The following is a 12,895-nucleotide window of genomic DNA, read 5'->3' as shown; positions in this document are numbered from 1 at the left end:
ATATTTATTCTTCCAATCCAGGAGCATGGAACATTTTTCCATTTCTTTGTGCCTTCCTCAATTTCTTTCATGAGTACTTTATAGTTTTCTGAGTATAGATTCTGTGTCTCTTTGGTTAGGTTTATTCCTAGGTATCTTATGGTTTTGGATGCAATTGTAAATGGGATTGACTCCTTAATATCTCTTTCTTCTGTCTTGCTGTTGGTGTAGAGAAATGCAACTGATTTCTGTGCATTGATTTTATATCCTGACACTTTACTGAATTCCTGTATAAGTTCTAGCAGTTTTGGAGTGGAGTCTTTTGGGTTTTCCACATATAGTATCATATCATCTGCGAAGAGTGATAATTTGACTTCTTCTTTGCCGATTTGGATGCCTTTAATTTCCTTTTGTTGTCTGATTGCTGAGGCTAGGACCTCTAGTACGATGTTGAATAGCAGTGGTGATAATGGACATCCCTGCCGTGTTCCTGACCTTAGCGGAAAAGCTTTCAGTTTTTCTCCATTGAGAATGATATTTGCGGTGGGTTTTTCATAGATGGCTTTGATGATATTGAGGTATGTGCCCTCTATCCCTACACTTTGAAGAGTTTTGATCAGGAAGGGATGTTGTACTTTGTCAAATGCTTTTTCAGCATCTATTGAGAGTATCATATGGTTCTTGTTCTTTCTTTTATTGATGTGTTGTATCACATTGACTGATTTGCGGATGTTGAACCAACCTTGCAGCCCTGGAATAAATCCCACTTGGTCGTGGTGAATAATCTTTTTAATGTACTGTTGAATCCTATTGGCTAGTATTTTGTTGAGTATTTTCGCATCTGTGTTCATCAAGGATATCGGTCTATAGCTCTCTTTTTTGGTGGAATCCTTGTCTGGTTTTGGGATCAAGGTGATGCTGGCCTCATAAAATGAGTTTGGAAGTTTTCCTTCCATTTCTATTTTTTGGAACAGTTTCAGGAGAATAGGAATTAGCTCTTCTTTAAATGTTTGGTAGAATTCCCCCAGGAAGCCGTCTGGCCCTGGGCTTTTGTTTGTTTGGAGATTTTTAATGACTGTTTCAATCTCCTTACTGGTTATGGGTCTGTTCAGGCTTTCTATTTCTTCCTGGTTCAGTTGTGGTAGTTTATATGTTTCTAGGAATGCATCCATTTCTTCCAGATTGTCAAATTTATTGCCGTAGAGTTGCTCATAGTATGTTCTTATAATAGTTTGTATTTCTTTGGTGTTAGTTGTGATCTCTCCTCTTTCATTCATGATTTTATTTATTTGGGTCCTTTCTCTTTTCTTTTTGATAAGTCGGGCCAGGGGTTTATCAATTTTATTAATTCTTTCAAAGAACCAGCTCCTAGTTTCGTTGATTTGTTCTATTGTTTTTTTGGTTTCTATTTCATTGATTTCTGCTCTGATCTTTATGATTTCTCTTCTCCTGCTGGGCTTAGGGTTTCTTTCTTGTTCTTTCTCCAGCTCCTTTAGGTGTAGGGTTAGGTTGTGTACCTGAGACCTTTCTTGTTTCTTGAGAAAGGCTTGTACCGCTATATATTTTCCTCTCAGGACTGCCTTTGTTGTGTCCCACAGATTTTGAACCGTTGTATTTTCATTATCATTTGTTTCCATGATTTTTTTCAATTCTTCTTTAATTTCCCGGTTGACCCATTCATTCTTTAGAAGGATACTGTTTAGTCTCCATGTATTTGGGTTCTTTCCAAACTTCCTTTTGTGGTTGAGTTCTAGCTTTAGAGCATTGTGGTCTGAAAATATGCAGGGAATGATCCCAATCTTTTGATACCGGTTGAGTCCTGATTTAGGACCGAGGATGTGATCTATTCTGGAGAATGTTCCATGTGCACTAGAGAAGAATGTGTATTCTGTTGCTTTGGGATGAAATATTCTGAATATATCTGTGATGTCCATCTGGTCCAGTGTGTCATTTAAGGCCTTTATTTCCTTGCTGATCTTTTGCTTGGATGACCTGTCCATTTCAGTGAGGGGAGTGTTAAAGTCCCCTACTATTATTGTATTATTGTTGATGTGTTTCTTTGATTTTGTTATTAATTGGTTTATATAGTTGGCTGCTCCCACATTGGGGGCATAGATATTTAAAATTGTTAAATCTTCTTGTTGGACAGACCCTTTGAGTATGATATAGTGTCCTTCCTCATCTCTTATTATAGTCTTTGGCTTAAAATCTAATTGATCTGATATAAGGATTGCCACTCCTGCTTTCTTCTGATGTCCATTAGCATGGTAAATTCTTTTCCACCCCCTCACTTTAAATCTGGAGGTGTCTTCGGGCTTAAAATGTGTTTCTTGGAGGCAACATATAGATGGGTTTTGTTTTTTTATCCATTCTGATACCCTGTGTCTTTTGACAGGGGCATTTAGCCCATTCACATTCAGGGTAACTATTGAGAGATATGAATTTAGTGCCATTGTATTGCCTGTAAGGTGACTGTTACTGTATATGGTCTCTGTTCCTTTCTGATCTACCACTTGTAGGCTCTCTCTTTGCTTAGAGGACCCCTTTCAGTATTTCCTGTAGAGCTGGTTTGGTATTTGCAAATTCTTTCAGTTGTTGTTTGTCCTGGAAGCTTTTAATCTCTCCTTCTATTTTCAATGATAGCCTAGCTGGATATAGTATTCTTGACTGCATGTTTTTCTCGTTTAGTGCTCTGAAAATATCATGCCAGCTCTTTCTGGCCTTCACATAATTTCTTAAGGAGAAAAAAAAAATATTTCCTACTAAGTGGCCAGTATTGTTAAGTGGCCAGTAAATTGCCAAGTTCTTATTTCTTATCAAGGCAAGAGCATCATTATGTAGGCCATAAAAAAAAGGAATAGTAAAGAATATAGTTTAACAAATGTCTACTATGGGTCAAGAGCATGGCATGCATTGCAGTTAAATACCAGGTAAGAGTAATATCTAGGTCATTTTCTCTCAAGTAATAGGATTCAGACTCAGGCCTTCCTGTCAAACTGTTCTTAGAATCATGTAGACCTAGAGATTTGTGAAAAGTTTCAGAAAAGTTATTATGAGACCGAGAGACAGCCAATTGCTATTTCCCATGGTATTGTGATTCATTTAAAACATTTCATCTGGATTAATCTGAGGCTCTTTTTAATTTTTTTAGTATAAATCCATGTCAGAATAATTAGGCCAAATTTATATAATTTATTTCATAAACTATATATCAATAACTGTTTGGTTTTGCTTGTTTGTTTGTTTTTTATTTGAGAGACAGAGAGAGAGAGCATGAGAGGGGAGGTCAGAGGGAGAAGCAGACTCCCCATGGAGCTGGGAGCCTGATACGGGACTCGATCCCGGGACTCTGGGATCATGACCTGAGCCGAAGGCAGTCGTTCAACCAATTGAGCCACCCAGGTGCCCCTCAATAACTGTTTTAAATACTTCGGGGATATTCATTCCTGTAATTCTCCTCATAGCACTCCCATGAGGCAGACATTATTATTATCTTTATTTGACTGAGGAGGAACAAGCAAAGAGAAGCTTAGTGATTTATCTGAGTTTACACTGCAGCAAAATGGCAGAGCTGGGTGTTGAACCTAGGCAGTGTGGTTGAAACTCACTGTTATTTATCACTCAATAAGCTGCCTTATGAACTACCATGATAAATTTAAATGGGGAAGCTCAAAGGTTACCACATATCTATTTTTCTTACTGCTTTCTCTTATGGCTGAAATTATCCTTTTGCCATGTGTTTGGCCTAAGATCTTGAAAGCAACTGATGGTCACACTTATCTACCATGTGTGTCATTCTGAAGAACTTTTATCCCCCAAAATGTGCAGCAAATTAAAATTTTCCTAGTTATGCCAGTGTGGGAAATGCTCCCAAATATACCCCCACTTGAAAAGTCACAATGCAGAAGTCCTGCAATAAAGAAAACACTTTTTTTGTTTAATGCCAAGTTTTCCAAGAATAGTTGAATATGAAAATATTAAAAACATTTAGAACCAAAAGGACATGTGGGCAGTTCTTCCAATGCTAAGAACTCACGATTAGGATCAAACAGTGTGGATTCAATCCTGAATATTTAGAGAGAAAAAAACCAACAACCTTGTTAAGCCTCAGTTTTCTCATCTGTAAAATGGGAGTCAAAACAACCCCTTTCTGAGAAAGTTGTTGGTGTCATAAAACAACTAGGTTACTTGGGAATCTTAGGCCATAAGTAGGCTCCTACAAAAAAGTTCACAGACTGGGTTTCAGTTGTTTAAATTCCAACAATAGATTATTTTTAATATTTCTAAACTTCCCCCAATGTACATGCCAAACAACAAAATTCCCTCTTGTCTTCCAGAAACTTTAACAAGTCCTGACAGCTTCAGAATTAAAAGAATCCATTTGATTTAGTTGTTGCTATTGATTTGAGAATTGAAAATCCACCTACATACCATAGAATAGTGCTCGGGTCTGAACTGTAATTGAACATAATTTCTTTGAGGAAATTATACCAAACATCAAAAGCTCCAACTTTATTTTTAAATCCCTGTGTTCTCTTCTCAGAGGCATCAACATTATTCTCCTCAGCACTCATTTCTGCTCTTGACACCTCTTGTTTAAATTCTAAGCCTACCAGGTCACCTTGAGAACTGTTCACCAGCAGAGATTTTTTTTTTTTCCCCAAAGAAATTTATCCCATGGTGACAGAAAATGCCACTATCCTCAAAGCCAAATTCTTTAAACAAAACAAAACAAAGAAATCTTTGTGATTTCTTCCCTTGCTGTGAGTCTGATGGACTTGGTCTCCAGACACCAAACTGGTTTTCCTCTTCTTTTCATCCTCTTTTTACTACATTGCACCTGTCACTAAATTCACTACCATGAAAGATGGACAAAAGTCATGCTCTTTCCAAGCGAGTTTTCAAGCAACCGCAGAAACTTCGGGCAAAAGAATGTTTTCTTGATTCATCATCTAGCTCTGAATTGTAAATCAAATGTATGCAGTGAGCCTATATATCCTACAAGCAAAGCAACTAGAAAATAATGTGACATGGATGGTCTGGCGGAGGCAAGGGGATGGGAAGCAGTGCTTGATTTATGGTCTTGGATTCAGCACCAGATGATAAGCACAACGTCTTGCACGTTCCCATTCGTTGCCTTTCTTTCTGCTTTTCTTTTTTTCCTCTTGTCCCTTCCACCAAGTAGAGAGCGGACAGAAGGACTTTCTCGTGAGTGATCATAAATGTGGAGGCTTTAAGTGCGCTCTAATTCTCTGCCTTTCCTGTCTCATGCATTATGTATTCCTCACCTCTAGCTCTAGCTCAAACCTCTGCTGAAGCAAATGATATTCACAGGGAATGTTTTATATCCGTACATTTCCAGCTGGGTATTACGTGTATGCTGGGGAGAAGACAAAGACTCTCTCTAGCATGTTAGATCACCTTGAGTGAATAATTTTACTTTAAGATTTGAGGAGGAAGAAGCAATTACTTTTATGTAATAAGCAAGCATGTTCATAAGGAAGTAGCCTAAAATTCCGGTGGCTCCCCAAGATAAAACTTCTTGAGGTTTCATGCTTACAGAGGTCTCGTAAGAGTCGATGCCAGGGATTGTTAGAAGTTCAGACTCTGGTGTCAGACACATGTCCCCCTACTTGGTAGCTGTTTCATCTTGGGCAAGCTGTAGAGTCTCTCCAAGCTTCCTTTATTCCCTACGTGTAAGGTGCAAATAAAAGTAATACTCACTTCCTGAAAGTTTTGTCATGATTGAAGGAGATGAAGCCTTGCCTAGAGTAAGCATGTGATAAAATTCAATTAATATTATCACTTTCTCTCAGACTTCTGTTCTTCCATGATCTCCCTCCTCCAATCTTTAGGTTGTTTTTATTTACTTATTTAGAAAGAAAAGTTAAAGAAACTCTGTTCATTGGTTGACTTTCTGAAAATGGAGAACTTAGGTGTGAGGTTCAAAAAGCCATTGAGAATGTTAAGGTCTTCTATTAAACCTGATCATCATTTACAGCTAAGTATTGACTATAAACGATTGGGAGAATACAATAAAAACAGACAAAAGAGGGCAGTTGGTTAAGCATCTGCCTTTGGCTCGGGTCATGATCCTAGGGTCTGGGGAATGAGCCCTGGGGAGCAGGGAGCCTACTTCTCCCTCTCCCTAGGCTGCTTCCCCTGCCTGTGCTTTCACTCTCTCTCTCTATCAGATAAATAAATAAATCTTAAAGAAAAAAACAAAAACATCATCAACAACAACAACAACAAAAAACAGACAAAAAGAAACAGAGGACACTTGGCACTGTGATTAGTAAATATAATTTACATGTGTGTTGCTACGAAAACCTTAAATTTGTTAATAAAACAACACTCTTTTTTGCATGAATTGAACTTCTATAAACTGTATGGAAAGCATGTATTCACCTGTTATATTTTTATTGTAAACTTCCAGTTCCCACACTACAAAGCTCCAGGTGAAACAAAAGCAAGAAAACAAAACCTAGGCCTGTATTGAAACAAAGGCCCCTTGTACTCATTATGTAACCCTTGGGCAACTTACATGTGTTTTTCCTATTTCTCCTATGTGAAATGGGCATCGCCCATTAGCCTCACAGAATTATTTTGTGGTTTCAGTGCAATGTTATAGGTAAAGCATCTTTATCTATTTATTCAGCAACTATTTGCTGATCCCCTACCCTACGGAAGGTACTACCTAAGGTACTGAGAATAAGTGATCTACACACTAGATATACCCCAGCTCCTGGAACTTATTTCTAGTTGGGAGAGGCCTATGAATTGGGAAGTGCAACAGAGGAGACATGGGGGGGTCCATGAAATCCTCTCTCTAGGGCCCAACATGGACTGATGCTCAGAAATCTGCTCTGAGCAAGAAGGATTTGAGTTGGGGCCGACCCAAGCAAGCATGTCAGTTTGCCTCATCATGTTCAGCAAATAAGTTAACAAATGAGCGTGTAGATGGTAAGTGAGAAAAGGGGGGTCCTGGGGAAAAGAGGAGACCCCAGGCCAAGTGAAAGCATATGTAAAGGAGCACAGGGCATGTACTGTGCTCAACAAGTAAAAGTATGATTACAAAGAAATATTTTCACTATAACAAAATTTTGGTCCTCTTCAGGTCTTAGTATTTGTAAGGAATAGAGAGGCGGACATAAGAACAGCCTTTAGAGTCATTTATCGGGGTAGAGATTCTCAGGGAGGAATAGATGCAGATTTCTGATCTTGCTAAACTATGTACAAAAGTTCCTCAAGATAAGTACTCTTCTTGGTTTCCCCCTGTTCTGCTAGCCCCTAGGAAAAAAGATCCCCAGAGTTAGCAAGTGGATCCTACTAGGCATATCATTTTCAGCTATTATTCTTTATAGAACGTACAGAGGCTAACCTGTTATGTCAAGACAGCTTATGAAGATTTGCACAAAATTTTTATATATTTAATAATAATAACAATGCATTTTGTTTATAGCACTAATTTACCTTAGAGTGCTCTCTCATATTCATTATCTTAACTATCTTCACAGCTTCTCCTCACTTTTGCACATTTTGTTTTTGAATGAGGCAGCTGAGTCACGGGCCTGGAACCCTCTGCTTCCTGGCTTTTAAAATCCAATATAAACAAAACACTTTTAAAGAAATGATCGTGGAGAAGCTTTGCACTCTGTTTCTCTCTCTCTCTCCTGCTTCTCCCCCACCCCCGAACCCTCTCTTTCCCTCTCTTGCTCTCTCTTTCTCTCTTGTATGCATGTGCGTGTGTTGAGAATGGATGAAAAGCATTGCCAGACCAGATTATTACCAACACCATTACAAATGGGAACAACCTACACCAGTAATTAGTTTTCAGATTACTTTGAAATGCTTCATCATGTCTGATGTGCCCAATAAATGTCAAACGTCTCCTGTCTCATCTGGAGTCAAACAACCAAAGAGCAGTAGACCCAGGACAGGAATCAAGATCACCAAATACCTTGGGGAACAACCATGGAAGTATCCAGTCCCTTCTTTTATGAGACAAATAAGCAGAGAAACACAGTATCTTGAAGTGGGAAAGGGTCTGTAAAGCAGACAGTGTATCTCCTAGTGTTCCAGGAGGAAATAATGCTGTTGCCAGAGTGGGGCCATGATGTATGTGTGTGGTTCTCACGGTGGCCGAGATGACCACAGGCTGGGATTAGGGTAGAAATAAAACTAGAGGACAATCTCAAAGGTGCTTTTACCACTCAGAAATGTAAGTCACGCCTCTTTTAACACTGCTGCACTTCAGGTTGTTTCAAAAATCTAAACTAAACGCAATCTCTTGTACCTTGTTAATATTTTTTTAATCTGTTTATAGGTTTATTAGAAATGCCTGGAACTGCTGTTGATGCCTGATAAATTCTTAAACTAAGGGAACCATGAAGTCAAGGTCTATTAAAATACTGCAAGGAAACCCTTGTGCCTAAGAAATTTACATTCCAACGTGCTGATCACATTCCTTTTCTTAATGAAGGAACATTTCCACACAAGCGTTCCCATAAGAATAGCACTACAAAGTTTTTTCTGATGGGCAAGAACTCCTGAAGCTGGTGGAATGTTGAATGCATCAACGGCTATCTGCATGTAATAGCGTCTACTCTTTATTATTCTTTCTGATGGAGGATAGAAGAGACAATACAGAACAGAGGACATTAAAAGCGTATACACTTTTTGCTGAAATAGTTTTGAATCAGTACAGAGTTCAAGAGGCCTGAATCAAATAAAAAGAGCTCAATGTAAATAAAGATCTCATTTGTTTGAATATATCTTTATTCTGTTTGTTTGTTTATTGTCTGTTTTCTTAAACTTGGGGCTAAAATGGTTTACTGTTTCATAACACTATAGGAAGAAAATAAAATTAATGATCTCTCTTCCCCCTCTACCCACTTTTTCTTTTTATGTACTTGTTCACCTTCTCTTCAGGATTGTTCTAACCTAAAATGCATCTTTGTCATCAGTTATTGGAGGAAATAAAGTATTTGCTTATATCAGGGCATTATCTTCTACTTAATACTTTAATAATACTTAATACTTTAATTTCATGCTACCTTACCATTGTAAAGCATTTTAGCATGTATGATCTCAGATAATCCCCACAACAATATAAGAATAGGATGTGCAAGCTTTGTCTGTTGTTTCACTCAAATCTTGAGACTCAGAAAAGACAGGACCATGGCCACACTCACCCCACCAGCAAAATTCAAAGGCTCTAACTTCTAGTTTGTTGCTCTTTCTACTACTTGTGTTTCTTTCATGTTTATTGCTATCTCTATAGCTTGTCCAAATAGTAATATCTAAATCTGTATCTGCCATTCAAGACATTTTCTAGTCTAGTCAAAACTTAGCATCTTACCCTTCTCAATGCCCTAAGTATTGAGAACCAACCAATTCACTCAAAGAAGCTTCCTAACCCACAGATATCTCTGCCTCACCGGTGGTTCTCTGAACCTCAGAGGTCCTCTTCAAGGCCAGGTCCAGCCCCATCTCCCCCTGGCCTTCCAAACCTAGCTGGTAACAGGGCCCTACTCGCCACAAAGCCTCCATAAATATGCCTCAGCAACCAATTTCTTTCTTCTCTGCACTTCCATTTTGCACTATTTGTACCGCTCGTTCCTCATTTAGTAGACACTTCCTTTTAGAGTTCTCATTCTGTGATGATATTTATTTGTGTATGTGTGTCCAAATATATATAACATTTCCATCCCAAACATTATACCTTCCTTTGCTGAAAAGAACATGTGTTCTACCATTCTTTTTAAACAGTGATTATTCCATGGTAATGATTTTCAACACATAAATAAAGCATGAAGGCAAATGTCCACAAAACAGGCAAACGAAATTCAAAATCAAGATGTGTTGTGGATAACTTAATTATATTTTGGCAAATCAGCTGATATTCCTGATTTACTAGCATATTTTTATACTAGTAAAGTCAAATACATATAATTGTTCCAATTCATAGGTATTTTAGGAAATCTTTTTCATAATAGGTGCTTTAAATAGTCATTGAGATATAGAAGTATAGTTATCAAGAATATTTTTCCATAAAAATGACCTGTTAAACATTAAGAGTTGTAGTGGACAAAATAATGCCACCTGGCTCCCCACCCCCAAAAAAGATGACCTCATATTTCAATTGCTCCCTAAATGTGTAAAATCAGAGGGAACTGGAAAGACTTAGAGATTTTAAGATTAAATTCAATATCACCAAACAACACTCATAACTAAACTGTAATTTGGATTCACTTGGCTTACATTTATCTCATCAGTTTAGGGAAACAAAAGGTAGTTTTCTTTGTTACTGATTAAATGTACAATGATTAGGTGCTCATGGACTTAGAGGCAATTATGTTTGGTATTTCCCATTGGTTTCTTTTCCCATAGCTATTATTATTATATGAGTTCTGTTAGAGCTGATAAGAAAATCCCTAATTAATGACTGGCCTTCCATTTTCCTTGTGTGACTTCATGGTCATCAAATATGCTCAGGGAATCGACATAGTGATAAAACTCCAAACAGAAAAAAACAAAACTGAAAACACTTGATAGGTCAGGCCCCAGTGACAATTTATCCTGATAACTGAAGCAAGCTCTCATCTCTTTTCAAAGGATACATACTCCAATCTGCAATCATTATCTCTGCTACCCATCAGCCCTTCTCAGGTTAAATAAATTTGGCGCATTTAAACAACTCAGCCACATAGAAATGGAATTATAGATGTGGATATATTGGTATGACATGGATAAATGTACTTGGTAGATTGTTAAATAACAAAAAGCCCATTGCAAAACAATTTATACAGCAGTAGGTCCTAACCTTTTTAGTTTCAAGACTTTTTACATGGAGGGCACCAGAGATGTTTTGTGTCTATAGATAATGTCTACTCAGTTATTAGAAATTAAAACTAAGACATTTAATATATTTATTAACTCATCTAAAACAACAATAAAGAAATTTACATTAGTAACATATTTTGTAAAAGTAATTCTTTTTATAAATTAAACTACAACTTTAATCTATAAATTTATTAAATTACTTTAGTGAGAATAGTGGCATTGCTTTGTATTGTGCAAATGTCTTTGATGTCTTGCTTCATAGAGGGTGCTAGATTCTCTTATTTGCTTCTGCCTCCTGGCCTACTCTACGTTTGTGAGTGAAGAAATGTCTTTGTATTGTGATGAAATAGTTTTGATGTCATTAACTCCATAAGAGGATCTGGGAGACTCCAGATGTCCCTGGACCACACTTTGAGACTTGTGGGCTGTATGTGTCTGTATATTTGTCTCTGTATCTGTCTGTCTATCTATCTGTCCTCTATTTCCTTAGAAAAAGTTTTTGAAGAATTTTCATTCCTTCAAATACTGCTACTACTGGTATCAACATATAGTTATAGTATTATTCATAATTAATGTTTTGAGTGCTTACTATGTTTCAGGCATTGGGATTAATACTTAAAAGTATTATATTGTTCAGTCTTCATTAAAGCCTTACAAGGAACATATTACAGATGAGGAAACCCATTTTACAGGTGATGAAACAGATGAGAATAAGTACCTTGCTATTTAGCAAGTGGCAGAATCCAGGATTTTGCTTCAGTATCTCTCTAGAACCCATGTACAGGTTCTCATTATAAATATAAGAGAAAATTAATTAATAGAGCTTTAAAGAGAGAGAGAGAGTGTGTGTGTGTGTCTGTGTGTGTATGTTCCTCCATACTTTTGAGTCTTTGTCTCTTTGCAGTAATGAGCCCTTTGAAGGCATTAAAAAAGTCCCGTAACTGATAGCATTACAAATTGCAATCAAGTCAAAATTAGTGTTTTTTCTTAATAGTTTGTTTTACTTGTCATTGATATGAAAATATTATTTCCCTTTGATACCATGAATTGAAAAGCTTTATATTTTAAGAACATAAAAATATGAGTTAATTATTTCATTTCATTTTAAGAACATAAAAATATGAGTTAAGTATTTCATTTTCTTTCAGAAGAAAGGATTTTTAAACTCTTAGAACACCAATGAATGTGTTTTTTATGATTTATTATAAATAAGTTATTCCTGGATATCTTTCCAATAACAGTTCTTGCTTATGGAATATCTGTTTATTTCTCATTTTTTAAAACTTACTTTTCTAGGTAATTGAACAAATCAATAATCAATGTTTCAGTCATTTAGAATAAGTTGTTTTAGATTTTTTAGTACCTCCATATAAACCATCAAATAAAGATGAAAGTAATTAGTTTTATAACTAACATTAAAAAATAGATTTGACTTAAAATCAGTCCTAAATCTATGGTCTAAATCGGCAGTTAATGTATCCCCAATAAGTGGTATATATTTCTGATGTATACGTGCATTTCTCTGGGAAACAGATATACACATTTCAGCAGTTTTACAAAGGGATCAGTGAACCAGAAAGGTTAAAAATCACTTCTTTGATAAAAATTCAATGCCTCATGAAAAGAAGTATATCTAAATTATTTTAAGTTGTGTACTTTTACTTAATTTCTGTCATTATCAAGGCTAAAATATTTTCTTCGATTAAAAAAACACTTTTCGGGGCGCCTGGGTGGCTCAGTGGGTTAAGCCGCTGCCTTCGGCTCAGGTCATGATCTCAGGGTCCTGGGATCGAGTCCCGCATCGGGCTCTTTGCTCGGCAGGGAGCCTGCTTCCCTCTCTTTCTCTCTCTGCCTGCCTCTCCATCTACTTGTGATTTCTCTCTGTCAAATAAATAAATAAAATCTTTAAAAAAAAAAACACTTTTCATAAATAATTATGTATTTTTATAATAGTTAACCTCTCATATATATACAGAATCATCCACAATAGCAGGTTATCAAAATTTTTAAAAATCCAGTGGAAATTATAAAAAGAAAATAATCTGAACAGCTAATTTAAAAAAAACATAAA

This window comes from Mustela lutreola, chromosome 9 (genome assembly GCF_030435805.1).
Source record: "Mustela lutreola isolate mMusLut2 chromosome 9, mMusLut2.pri, whole genome shotgun sequence".
Taxonomy (NCBI): domain Eukaryota; kingdom Metazoa; phylum Chordata; class Mammalia; order Carnivora; family Mustelidae; genus Mustela; species Mustela lutreola.
The sequence above is the reverse complement of the archived record's forward strand: the minus strand, read 5'-3'. Positions refer to the sequence as shown.